The sequence below is a fragment of the Gallus gallus genome, chromosome Z (assembly GCF_016699485.2).
Source record: "Gallus gallus isolate bGalGal1 chromosome Z, bGalGal1.mat.broiler.GRCg7b, whole genome shotgun sequence".
Classification (NCBI taxonomy): domain Eukaryota; kingdom Metazoa; phylum Chordata; class Aves; order Galliformes; family Phasianidae; genus Gallus; species Gallus gallus.
The window spans coordinates 43,793,900-43,808,462 of NC_052572.1; the positions used below are offsets into that span (position 1 = coordinate 43,793,900).

Here is a 14,563-nt window from a genome sequence, read left to right on the forward strand (position 1 = left end):
TTTGTCTGAAGAGAGCCGCTTTAACAGTCACGTTTCTTACTCTGTGGCATTCTAGTTTTGTTTCTAGAAATTATTCTGTAAAACTCACTTCCACTTTGTTAATTGTTTGACGCATAGAAGACAGTTCTTCTGTCTTAGATGTGTTGATGAGTTGGTTAAAAAAAGATACTGTTGGTTAAAGTTTCTCATGATAATCTGATCTAGTTCAATAACTTGCCAAATTACCTTGCCTCTGGTGTCTTGAAGTGAGGACAGTCAAGTGGTTTTTTTTTCATTGTGGATAGTGTAAGGCAATGTCTAGCTAACTTCAGAGCTGAATCTTAGTAAAACCATCTTTTCTGAAACTTTTCTGTTCACTTTCTCATACTGGGAAATGAGCCTGAGAGAGAAGCCTTTGTGATCAGTTTGTTGGTTTTGTTGGAAATAAGCAGATTTATTTTTGCAAAGAAGTATTTTTCAGTGAATGCTTTTAAGTCATGACTCAATGTAGTTTAAATACCTGAAATTAGTAGTTAAATTGCAAGTCCCAAAGGTAACACATACTTCTAGTTTATCTTATACTTTAGTATTTTCTGTGTATTATTTTGATTTATGTAGCATTCTTATGTGGACTTCTTGTCCTTAACCTTCATTACCTAAGTTGCCAAACTCTGTGCTCTTTGATGTCTTGATCTTTAAATACCCAGCTGATGCTACAGCTGTTCTAAAGTGTTTAGGTTTGTTGATTCTTATTTTTTTTCCTTAATGTAATGCATTACTTTTCTAGTGCTCGAAAAACAAAAGAATTTCAGTAAAGTTCTATTCTGAAGAAAAGACCAGTCTTGGCAGACTTCAGAGCTTGTGATGTGCTTTCATTTTGTTTTGTCCAACTTACTTTGCTCTCAGGTATTAGGTCAGGCTTGACTTGCTGATCATAAGGGCTTAAGAATATGTTTTTATAAGTTACTCTAGAACTGATGTGACAAATAGTTTAAAAAAAAAAAGTGTTTAGAAGTTGTTAGCTGAAGTTAACTAAAGGATAGAATCATTGTTATGGAAGGTTATTTTTTGTGATCAGACAGTTTGTTTTTTGATCATGTCAGGGTCACCATCTGTCGGGAGAAGAAGAACAGACTGTGAAACTTTATGAAAGTGATAACAGAGTTTATTGGAAAAAATGCAGCTCTTAAATAATACAAAGTGTGCTTCTGATTGGATGCAGGCGTAAATCACGCGTCATGCCTCCATAATCAATTGGTTAGTATGTGGATGGCACAAGGAAATCATGTACCTAAGCTTCTTCTCTGATTTGTTGGCAACAAGCAACTTCCTACCTCACCCTAAATTGTAACTTTTTGCTCTTTTGCTAATGCGGCTCTTTTTCTGCTTATGCTTTTTCTGTCTTTTCTTGCTGACTTTGACAAGGACTCTGACTGACCATGGTCAGTATCACATACACCACAGCACGTAGGCCTTAGTCTAGGCTCACTTAGTCATGTCCTCCACTAACCAAGTATGTCTCTAGTTTTTCATAAGAGGTATGACAGACTTTTGTTAGTTTTTCTCATTTTCCTTGTCTGACTACTGTTCAAAATTTCATAGTTTAATTATGGGGGTGCAGATACTGATCTTTCCTGGTTTTCCTGCTAAGTACTTTCTGTGTGTCAAGATGCTTACTATGCAGATGCTGTTTACATATCAGCATACTGCATGACTTAGAAGAATGGGGAATCTGACTTTCCTTCCATCTGGCTTCAGACTACTCCTTGACCCCCTCATCCGCATCTTCGTAACATGGATAAATGCTTAGTTCCTTGAAGCAGTGTAGTTAACTAATTTGTATGTGTGTACAGTTGATTGTAGTGACAAAGAGGCCTCATATTATTAAAATACTATAGAAATGAAGGTAAAATTATTTAACTCAAACAGTTCCTTCATGATGTGGTAGTGGTTTAACTTCCCCTTATTCTGTAAAATGTGAATTTGCTGAAGAATCCAGGAGGTGGATTGATTTGGTTGTTGGGTTGCTGTGTATGCTTCTGCAGATGTGCAAACATCATCTTTGCTTTGGTTTTGTAGAACTGCTAAATCCAAGTTATGTAAGGTCTTGTTTGAGCTACACTCTTGCCAACTTTACTGTAATTCCACAAAATGTTGTTATAAATTGTTGTCGTTAACTATGGTGAATAAGTACTACTTGATTATATATTTCAATATTTGCAGTTATTGAAAAGTTTTGGAGATGATGTTGAGGTATATTATATATGTTATGTATATATATTTAATTTTTGAGATCTGTCTGCAGTATAAGAGTTACTGAAAGTACTATAAGCAATTACAGGCAGATATTTATGGCATTTTGGTAAAGGTTAGTACTTGGGGTTTTCTTAACCACTTGGTTATTGTGTTTTTTTTTTTCCTTCCCATTATTTTTGAATGCTCTGATGTTCTAGTTGTATGCCTACAAATTCTGTGAGAGTAGTATGTATTTTAGGAGTAGTTGTATGGATTTCAGTGATTTAGAATGACAGTTGAGCTTTAGATCTTTAATTTTATATGGTGGTTTGAACAACGAATTTGTATCATTTCGCTTGTTCCTCTGTTGTGTTCTCAGTTTTGCATTTGCTGTTACGTAGCTGACTTATGGTAACTTCTTTTTAATCACTGCATTGATTAATATCTCATGATTATTGGTTTGATTAAATCCCTTGCCATCTTTGACTTGTCCTTTTTTACACTTGATTTCTGGCATTGATATATGCATATACTATTCTCAGGTAGTCCCCACGTAACTGTGCCAGGTATCCCAACTGAAGAGCCTTACATTCCGTCACTAGTGATTAGTGGCATGTGGTAACAAAGCAATTCTTCATGCTTGCTTCCCAGATTTTTTGTTTGGCTTAATGCCAAACCACTGGGGAGCTAGTTTAGTAAATCTAAGACTGCTTTTGTCTGTAGATTTGAAAATGCTTGCAAATTAAAGTGCATCGATAAAATGTACTGCTGTATTTAAGGTGAAAGGTGAATCTTTCTCTTATTTTCAGACTCTTCTTAGTGCTTCAGAGCTTGTCTTTGTATCCTAAGTTCCCAACCTAGACAAAGTGACTTCAGGAGCAAGTAGCCCATTGACAGTTCCCCTCTGAATGTGTACCTGACCTGGTTTCAGCTGGGACAGAGTAAATCTTCTTCATAGTGTCTGGTATGATGCTGATTTTTGGCTTTTGGAGGAAAACAGTGTTGATAATACACCAAAGTTTTACTTGTTGCTGAGCAGGGCTGTGCAGAGCCAAGGGCATGCTAATTTGAGCTGCTTGTACTGTCTCTCTAAGCTAGGGGCCTAGGGAGCACAAGGAGGAGCAAGGGGACAGAACTCTGTAGATACAGTCATTTTTGTATTTTTATATATGAGCACACACATATACACAGTAGGTATGTATACATATATAAACGATAGTAATGATGATAATTTATGTATCTTCCTTAACTTTCTTGTTTTTTTTCTAAATCTACAAGTTCTTCATTTTTTTTCCCAATTCTCCTCTATCCCACCGAGATGGAGGAAAGTGAGCGAAAGGCTGTGTGGTGTTAAGCTGCCTGCTGGGTTGAATCATTAACAGTACCTTTCAACAGGGCTTTTAAATTTTTTAAATATTATTTTTCTATCCTTTACGTTGCTTGTCTCTTTTTCTTCTTTCCTCGTTTCCTGTTAGCACAATTAATGAGTACAGGGAATGTTTGTAATTTAAATTTGTTTTAAGACCACTCTGCTAACTGGTTTGTGGAGTATAACATTGGCAATTTCACGTCTAACACTGGTGCTGCTTCTTAAAGTGATACTGCTCTGTTCAGGTGTGGTTGATTATTGTAAAAAGTAGTAATGTATCGCCTTTTTTGTAGCATTCATTGACTTGTTCTGAAGTGTGGGGAAACTGTTCTAGCTGTTCTAACAGTGCTGAAGTCTGTAAAATTTTACCTTCATAAAATTCTATAAGTGCACCACTCAGCTGTGTATCTAAATGCTACATCCATACTTCTCTTAAATAACTCTGGTACTGGCAACTCCATCACATTCCTGGGCAGCCTGTTTGATGCCTAACCAACTGTTTCACGAAGAAATTCTTAATGATATCCGATCTAAATATCCTCTGGCACAACTTGAAGTGGTTTTCTTGTGTGCCAGCTTTCATGCTTCCTTTGCTTTATCCTTAGGTAATTATAATGGCTGAACCTTTCATTATTGAACAAGGTATATGAATGCATAGGAATATTTCTTTAGAAGAGCTCAAACCATCCATCATTTCATGTTCTGGATGGGAGCCTTTTATGTTGACATGGAACACTGCAGTGTTCTTCCCAAAGGGAAATTTCACTTGCTCAAGCAACACATTCTTCAAAGCTACTGTCAGGAATTGTTCACAAAAAAGGTTTCTCTAAGGTGATTAGGAATTTACATTTGGGATAAGAATAGATTTTAGGGTCTGTTAATAGTGTAAAATCCAGAAAATTACTTTGTAGACCATATTTTGCTCATAAGTGATAACTATCATGTTAAGATATGATTCTGTAATTCATAAGGTTGGAAGAGACTAAGATAATCTAGTCCAACTTTCAACACATCACCACCATGCCCACTAAGCCTGTATTGAACACCTCCAGAAACAGTGACTCCACCACCTCCCTGGGCAGCTTGTTACAATGCTTCACCACTGGTTCTGAAATTTGACCTAACATCCAGCCAGGATAGCTCAGTTGTTCTCAATCTGTGATCCAGGAATTACTAGAAATGATGATGTAATCTAGGAATTACACCTACTTATGCTTAATTTAACGTGCTTTAAAAAAAAAAATCAAGATACTTTTTTCTTCTTGAACTGCATGTATTAATTTGAATGTAAAAATAAATGTGATTAGGTCATGATCTCAGACCCTCACTGGGTAAAATCTGAAAGATGTATCAGATTTTTGTCTGGTATTAAAAATCAATTATTTTTGTTACAGAACTTTGCTAACTTTGTGTATATTTCCCCATGAGAACTTCTTCCCTAATACATTGAAGAAAGTTAGCTGAAGTGCTGTCAATAATATATTTGCTGTTGAGATTTTTAAATATGGAAGTTTCTAGCTTTCTAGACTCATATTAGATGTTGTGAACTGAGTATGTAGGAGAGAGAATGTTCTGGAATACTTAAGTGGAGATGTTTCCCTGAGTTTGAGTTAAGCTTTTTCAAATGCCTTGACAAACGTAACAACTGCTTAAATTGCTTTGGTCTCCAGCATTCAACAGTATGCATTTGTCAGTACCACTGATGAGTGATGTATCTTCTGCATTTCTGTAACTTACAGGCATTTGTCTTCAGCTTATATGCGCTGGTCATCTTTGTAAAAATGTTTAGAAGTAATCTTTTTTTTTCTCTTCTTTTTTCCATGAATGGTACCAACAAAAAATAAAGCTACATCTAGAAGCATGTAACTCATTCTCAGAAGACAGTTGGCTCTGCCTGCAAGATTCTGGATGTTTACTTGCCCATCACGTTCCTTAATTTTTTATGTTTTGAACAATGACATGAATTGCAAAGTGAAATAAGAATTGGGGCAAATACAGAGATAAATTTACTACTTCCTTTTCAAAACCTTTTGATTGCAGAGGGCTTTATTAACGGACTTAACAACTTCTTGTTCAGTAATTGCCTTTGGAAGGTTTTTGTTTTCCTCTTGAAAAGTGACCAAAATTTTTTAACGGTCATTTTGCCATCAGTGGAACTGCAGTTTTGAGATATTTGATCAGTTAAAATACATGACTGTGACAAGAGTATTTTTAAAAAATAGCAGAAAGTTCTGTCATGTGACTTGATTACTTAATAAGAATCTGACTTTTGAGTGCTTTTAGAGTCAAGGGGTATGCCAATACTTGATATAACAAGAAATCAGTGTTAGATGCTCCTACTTGATACCATGTTGCTAAGTGTAGCATTCACAAAGGTGGGTGTCGGAGTTATCCTCTATCCTGCTGAAGAGAGGAGGAAAAAGCTTCACTTGGAGAAGTCTTCTGTTCTCTTGACTGTTGGACTGATGTAATTACCATAGGATAGACTCCATCTTCTATAACTTCATTTAAAGTTTTTTTTTACTTCTAAAAATAAATTATTTGGGATGCCAGCCATAACACAGTGAGTGAAAAAGTCTTCTGGTTTATATGCTGTCCTTATAGCTCACATGCTGACTTAAGTCAGTATTGGCTTGTATGGAAAGGATGGCAAAACAGTTTTGTTTCATTCAGCTGAAGTCATGTGGCTGTATCAACAAATAATGCATGCATTATTGAATGTATTTGGATTAATTTGAAGTTTTTTTTCATGTTGTTTTGTTTTTCCTGGTATGTATAAAACTTAGTTGAAGGAGGAAAAGTAAGGAGTGACACTCTGCTGCGTGTAAACATCATTAGTTTTCAGTCATACTTAGGCCTCTAAATATTTCTGAGAGACTGTACATTTGGGTGGTTTGCACAAGGCGAGATATAAAGGAGGCATCGGCATGAAAGGCAGGAGTGATCTTGTGTCCACTCTGTCTGTTGAACAAATAGAAATCTGTAGATAAAAGATAAGCCTGCTTTTATCGGAATGGATACTCTGCCTTCTGAGATGCTATTTTCATTGTAAGATGCGTATCTTTTTCCCTTTCTGAATTTTTTTCTACTTGCATACGAGAGACTGTTTCTGAACCCTTTTTTTTTTTTTTTCTTGGCTCACAGCTCGCTTTGTGAGGCCTCTTGATGATAAGGCTTGAACTGGTAGCTGGGATATATCTAGGAGGTGAGTGGTGGGTGTCACCGTGCCACAATACTTCTGCTTATGATTGTAAAGATAAGCAGAAGCTGGACAAGCAGTCATTTTTGGGGGCACTGCTTGAAGGAGCTGACTGCTGCAAAAGGCGATAATGCTTGTGCACTGGCAAATGAAGGACCACTCCCTGCTGGCTTATCTGGGTAGCCAGGAGTGTCCTGCTAACAAGAAGGAAAACATAAACAAAACAAAAAACGAACAAACAAACAAAAAACACTTGGGAAGGGAGGGATAAAAGATACCAGTGAACCAAGTTCGGGGAATTCCCTTAGGGGAAAAAAAAAAAACTTTTAAGAAAGGATCCCCTGGGGCCTGCTTTCTGCTGTGGTGTGAAGCTTTCGTGCTTTCTTCCATTCCCTGTGAAGACCAGACCAATGGATGCACTACGAGTGGCACTGGATTCACGCTGGTGACTCTTTCTCTCTTGCTTCCTGGAAAGACTCCTTGCTTTTATTTCCTATCTCTTTTCTATCGCCTGTATTCCCTTCCCCATCTCCCTAAGCAACTAGGATTTGTAATAACTGATTGGGCCAATGTTTGATCTTTTGTGTCTTAATATCACTGTCAGATATACATATATCAAAGAATCTCCTCTCCTTTCAGAAACTGGAGCAAGACACCTTCTGTGAGTAGACTCAACTGAAAAGAAAGAAGGGTGTGCTTTTTGTTGTCATTGTTATCATTAACTGTAGTGATTCAAAATCTCAGAAATCTCAAGAAATAAGTCTTAGTTAAATGTTCGTTAGTTGATCTTTGTATCTGACCTGAAACAGCTTTCTACAGATATGGCAAAAGTAAAAGGGAGAGGAGGACCTTTATCTGTCTACTTGTTGTTGTTGCTGAAAGCTTTTACCCTGAAGTCCTGTCTTGTTCACTGTGCTTTCTTATTTCTTTTTCATTTTTGCAATACATTCTTTTCATATGTAATAAAATAATTTAAACACAAGATTTTTGACTAGAGCTTACTGTCCTAATCCAATGAATGCATGGTGTCTGTGAGGGAACAACACTGATTTCAAAGTAGTTTTCATTCTTAAGAGGCTTGGCTTCTTGCCCTCATTTTTTTTCCTCTTTTCTCTCTCAGCTTCTACATGTGGAGGATGTTTTTTATTTTCCACCAAAAAAGAGGAGAAAGACCTATATGTAAGCACATCCAGGGATGGTGACTGAACCACATCCCCAGGGAGCCTATTCCAGTGCTTAACAACCCCTTCTGTAAAGAAGTTTTTCCTGATATCCAACCTAAACTTCCTGGCACAACTTAAGGCCATTTCCCCTTGTCCTGTCACCAGTGAGAAGAGACCAATCCCGCTCTCACTGCAATCACCTTTTAGATACTGCAAGAAAGCAATAAGGTTTCCCCTCAGCCTCCTTTTCCCCAGACTAAACAGCCCCAGTTCCTTCAGTTGCTCCTCATAGGGCATATTCTCCAAGCCCTTCATCAGCCTTGTTGCCCTTCTTTGGACCTGCACCGGTGCCTGAATGTCCTTTCTGTACTGAGTTGCCCAAACCTGAACACAGTACTCGAAGTACGGCCTTACCAGTGCCAAGTACAGGGACAGGATTAGTTCCCTAGTCCTGCTCACCACACCATTCCTGATACAAGCTTGGATACCATTGGTCTTGGCCACCTGCTGGCTCATACTCAGCCAATTGTCCGTCAGTACATTAAGGTCCCTTTCCATCAGGCAGCTTTCCAGCCACTCCTCCCCAAGCCTGTACGTTTTGAAGTACTCTGACCATCCAATATATTGGAAAGGAAGAACTAGAAACTAGCATATTTAGCATTATATTATAAGCTATAGCTGAATTTTGCTCTCAGTGACATGCTTATTGCAGCTGTTCACCATGTAAACCTTGCAATCTATTTAGACTGGTAGTTGCACTAACATCATAGATTCAGAATGAATACTCTGCAGTTGGTCTGAAAAACAAAGAGCACATTATCCTATTAGTAGCAGTGTCAAGAGTATTCTTTAAAAGAGAAGTTTAAATATCTGGAAGTGGAAAAAATATGTAGGACAAATTCAGTTGATGACTGTAGTTGCTCACTTATTTCAAGATGAAAATAAAAGGCAAGATGTCATTTTCCCTGAGTCCCTTTTTTTTTTTTCCTCATCATTAGAGAAAGGATTAAAGTGATTACTACTGATTTAAATAGTCTAAGTGTGAATCAAGCATGTAGGTAGAAATGACTTTTTTCTACGCTTTCATTAGTGGTTTAGGATATCTATATTAGCATCAGCCTGCAAAATGTTAGTATTTAGTCTTTCATTACAGTAACTTTCAATTAAATAACTTGTCCATTTTTTGTGTGACTAGAGGAGATTTCTTCAGTTCGAACTTACCATCTCCAATTCCTTTCCCAGATAATTAAAAAAAAAAGTTTTTAAACAGAATAGAAGGCAATCAGTATTTGGGTAAGATAGAGATCCAAGCTTATGCCTCTAATACATTCAGCGCTGTCTGTTATGATTGTTGTTACTATAGTGTTAATTATGGGAGAAGTATAGGCATGCATGTCATAAATCCGTGAGTAAAGGGCTTATAGAACAACTCGGCATCTCATTGATTGTATATAAAGATAATGCATTGTAACTGCTTTTTCAGAACTGTTCCTCATCAATTATTTTGTGATTCTGTATTTTTGTGTCAAATTAATATCTATTTGTCAATATCCTCATTGGTTACTTAGATTAAGGTTTCTAACATTTATTTATTTTAAATCACCATGAATAATAGCTTGTAAAGATAAAGATCTTGAGTCATTGCCTTTGCCTGCTTTTAAAATCAGCAATTAGTTGCTGTTTCAGAAGTCTTAAATATTGATATGAAGGTAACTATTGTCATCTACCTGGACTTCTGCAAGACCTTTGACATGGTCCTGAACTACATCCTTATTTCTAAATTGAAGAGGGATGGGTATGAAGGGTGGACTATTCAGTGAATAAGGAATGGTTGGATGGTTGCAGCCAGAGTATTGTGGTAATTGACTTGTCCTGGTGGTGGCTGGTCCTGTGTAGGGTCCCCTATGGGTCAGCCTTGGGTCTCTTTTAATGTCTGTATCAATTACAAAGGTGATGGGATTGAGGTTGCACTCAGCAGCACTGCAGATGACACCAACATGAATTGTGTGGTTGCTACAAGACATGGAACTCATCCAGAGAGACCTTGAGAAACTTGAAAGGTGGGCCCACGTAAACCTAATGAATTTCCACAAGTGTTGCACTTGGTTTGGTGCAGTCCCAGATATGTATACAGACTGGGAGAAAAACACCTTGAGAGTTCTGCTGAGAAGGACTGGTTGGATGGGGCCCTGGGCAGTCTGATACTGTGCTTGATCCCAGTGGTTGGCAGCTAGGTGTCTTTGAGGTCCCTCTCAAACGAAAGCATTCTGTGATTCTGTATGATATATAATTACTTGGCTTATTATGCTTCATGGTGTTGTTGGGTTGTTCTGATACTGAATTCTCTAAACTGATAATCCGCCACTGCTTATCTTGGACAAAGAGTGATTTCTTTGTGAGTTACAAAACAGCTGCAGAAGTTGAATGTGAGCTCATAATAATGAACAATTCCTGAAGACTGTCATGTCTGAATGCTGGAAACAGAGTATGTTCTTGATTGTGGAAGTTCATGAATAAAGTTATTGAAACCTCAGGAAGTAGTGCCCCAAGTATGTTGTCAAAATAATTGCTCTATATAATTAACGTCAAAAATTCTTAAGATTTGTTTAGAAAAATTCAGTGTCACAGTGGCTTTTCTTAGTCAAGTACGTATTTGAGAATTCAGGCATACTGGATTTGTAAGTTCTGAACACACTGCTCAAGAAAATTCTTTTCAGTTACAGTCTACAGAGTACTGATGAAAGTTGTTTGTGAAGTACAAGTCTGCTTTTTTCCTTTCTGTAAAAATATCAAACTTGCATTTCTTCACTGGCAGCTGTATGTAGCAGCATCTGTTAGCTTGATTTGTTGAGAGCGCTGGCTGCTGGACCCTGAAAAACGTTAGCAAAAAATCAGCCTCTTGAAGAGAAATGGCAACTTGTTTGATTTACATAGATTGCTACACTTAACTCAGTTTTACTACTCCATTACCTCCTAACAACCAGATTGATATGTTTGCCCTGGTCTTGCTCTTCAGAACGTTTAGGGCATCTTTGTGCCTTCATTTCTCAGACAATAGCAATTAAAACTTACATCATCAGCATTTGTTTTGTGCCTCCTCATCATCATGAGGAGGCGCTTAAGCAGAGAACAGAGGAATCTCTCGCTTTTCAGGTAGATGTTTACTTGTCTAATTTCCAGACATCTGTCTTTTTAACTACTAAAGAAGCATTAAACTTTCTTATGAATATATTAACTGAGCTATGTGGACTACATCTTTAAAAGAATGAGTAAGGACAAAATACTTGCGGTAGTACTTAAAGCTGCATTTACCTTAGAATGGTAGCAAACATTGGCAGCACTGTATTATGATAAAGTATCCCAAGCACTGGTTGGTTTTGTGTGTGTGCTGGTTTCAGGAAGAAGAATGGTTGCATATTAGTGATGGGAAGCTAAGACAATTCATATTTGCTACAGTGCAGAAGTTTGCATCTTCAGGCAATTACAGTGACCTGTAACAACTTGTTACCCTGATGTAGGTACATGTTCTTTCCTTACTGCTGAACGCCAGATAATTTGAAGTAGGCTGAACAATTACGAGTAATTTAAGATTACCACTTGATTTTGGACTTAAGATTTGTCTTTGAATAAAAGTATACAGGGAAGATGCTCTAGGATCTTAATAAATACTACATCCTTTCAAAATATTTGTAAAAGAATTACCTTGCATTCATTAAATGATCAGTCACTGGAATTGGAACATACACATGAGGTTCAGTCAGCAAGTAGTTTCATGTTGCTGTTTAGAGTAACTGGGGATGGTCTAAGAACTCTACTGTGCTTAAGAGTCCTAGCATGTTTTGTAAAGCCGCAGGAAGAATTGTAGCAGTGGGATGAGCAGAAAAGTCATATCTTAATATTACTGGGAGATATAATAGGGAGGGGTACATTTTACTGTTTTTAAAGCAATGTGGCTAAACTAGCAGTTTTTGGAGTAGAACAGAAGAATGTTTAAATCAAGCTGTTAAATTTCTGTTCTCATAATTCTACTTTTGTTAGTAAAACATACTATTCTGGAACAATAAAAGTTTTTCCTAGTCAAACTGCTTGAGGGAAGAGTGAAGAGCTCTAAAATAACTCCTTAAAAAGGATGTTCTACACTTGTGCCTTCAGAGTTCTAGTGTTGAAAATGTGCATAGTTTTGCAGTAATGAACAAAATAATTTTTTGTAAAAAAAAGTTTAGTTGTGCCAAAGTATGCGTATAAATAAGTGTTATGATTCTTCTTCCCACCTGTTGAGAGGGAAATGGATTAGTACTTAGTTTTGTTTTTTTTTTTAATTTAAAAATCTGTACATGGATTGATATGAAAATTGAAAGTTTATGTTAATGAATACATTTTTTAATTATGCTGTTGCAAGCTCATTTGACTTTAGCCTGTTCTCTTTCTTTTTTTCAGCTTGACTCCTGTTCAGTGGGACAGCCAGTGTATGTTTTTAATACCAAACTTCAGATCCTTTTTTTTTGGATTTTTGTGTTCTGTTTTGTGTTATTTGGATTAGTATGGGAAACAAGGAATTCTTCATAGAACAACTGTATTGCAAAATGTTATTTAGTCCATTAGCTAGATGTTATTAAACATGGTTATGATGTTACTGATGTGGGAGACAGGTCAAATAAGCAACCATTACATTTAAATCAGATTAATTTCAGGCAAACCCTGGCTTTATTGTTCATAAGCTCTAAAAGAGACTAAATCTGTGAAGTTTTTTGTAATACATTCTCTTGGAAAATTTAACTTCCTTTTGTTCTTTAGGTTGTTTATTTATGTATTGTTAATGTGTAGTCCTTTCCCCTGATAACTGAAAAGAATTTTGGAAGGATAATTTTATTTAAGCAGAGACCAAACTTCAAACCTGTTATTTAAACAAGATTGTTGGGATTTTCTTTCTGAGTATTTTTTGTGTGGCATACATGTGTGATTTCCCATTCTCAACCCTTTATCTCAAGATTTTTATTCTTTAACAATTTCATTACTTGAGTTTTGTCAAGGTGGTTTTTTTGTTTGTTTGCTTTGTTTTCTTGCACGTGTGTTGTGTGTCTTTCTTCCCTTTCAAGAAAAATCCTAAAACTATGGTTAATTGTAACCATCAGCTGACATACTGATAACTTGACTGGTTTAGTGAGCATGTAGTGTTACTGTCAGCCCACTTGACTTGAGGATTGGCATTTAAATATTATTACCTTTTGGATACAAAGCCCACTGTTGTACCATTCCCTCTACAGTAGTTTATAGGCCTTTCTTCTTTCTCTGAAGAACTCCAGGAATATGCAGAGTGGCGGATAACTAGACAGAATGCAAAAGGCTTTGATCAGAAGTTCCCAAACTGTTTCCAGTTTATCTTAAAGCCCAAAACAGTGAGAGAGGCCTTGATCTGTGAATTGTTGATCCAGACCAAGGTAAACATGTCTTGAAGATGTACTTGTCAAAGGAAAATCAAGAACTTTGAAAAACTGTGTACAAAGATGAGCTAATTGCTGCACGGAAGCACCAGTTTGAATAATACATCCACTCATGGCACTTCTGCCTTTTACATGAAAAACAAGATGAAAAATGGATCAAGTATGTTTCTTGCAAAATGAAAGCAAAGCTAGTCATCCCATTTCTGTCCTTTGTCCATATTTTCAAAGTCCACAAATAGGAAAAAATAGCTGGCTTCTGGTTAGCTTATTCTTTTGAGAATAGAAAGAGATACAGGGGAGATAGAGATATATGAGGTATTGTCTATCTGTATTTCCATTGCAATTGTGCAGTTTTAGTGTACATGTGTAAATACATCCATGTGTGACAGAGTCTGCATGCTATGTAAATTCCCTAAGTTCAGAGAAATACTTTAATTTGCTGGGTGTTCTCAAGATAAAGTTGACCACAAACATTTTTTTATTGCTTTGCCTTTAGTGTTTGTTATTCTTACTATTTAAATAAGGCTGTAGCTTGGAAAAAAAAACTGTGCTAGAATATTTTATGGACACTGTGTCACTCACAGATTTTATGGATGATTTTTATGAATTGTTACCAAAGGATGATTCTTTCTTCTGTCAGGAAAGCATTCTTCCCCAAACAGTTTCAACAACAGTATCAGCCACTAGTGGGTTGGAATGCTTTACAGTTATCTGTAGGGATTTCTTGATTTCTGCTGAGTTTACACTGGCTTGAAGTAACTATCTTTTAACACTTTAGAAAACAAGTTTAATTGCTGACTGTCTTATCTCTTGAACTATCTTGCCACTTAGTTAACCACATTTCACTGCTGCCTGTTTGAGGACTGAATGTAGTTTTTCCAATCAATTAATATTATTAAAAGCCTGTGAAGGCAAAAGATGAACTTTGTTGCTGATATTAGTTGGGTTGATTTTCTCTTTTGTCATGCAGATTTTCCTTTTTGTTCATGCAAAGTATACTTAAAACACTTTGTGGTGATTTTGTAGGTGTTTGTGTGTGTGCATACAACAGCTTGCCAGTCCATAAGTTTGTCATAACACCATAGTTATTTACTAGCTGGTTTTTTATAAACTTAACTGTTTTTTTGCTCTGTAAGGCTTGGTCTGTCACAATGGTTATAATCTGTTTTGTGAATTT

At 36.6% G+C, this 14,563-nt stretch overlaps 1 protein-coding gene across 17 annotated transcripts in view; it reads left to right on the forward strand.

Annotated features, from left to right (window-relative positions):
- SPIN1 (spindlin 1) overlaps positions 1 to 14,563 on the forward strand; it is a 75,194-nt gene that overhangs the window by 3,050 nt on the left and 57,581 nt on the right. For 2 of the 17 annotated variants that reach the window (XM_046905196.1, XM_046905195.1), the window contains exon 2: positions 6,728 to 6,788. The exons of the other annotated variants lie outside the window; for them this stretch is intronic. The gene's annotated coding sequence lies outside the window, so the exon portion shown is untranslated. The remainder of the gene's footprint in view (positions 1 to 6,727; positions 6,789 to 14,563) is intronic. 17 annotated transcript variants of the gene reach the window in all.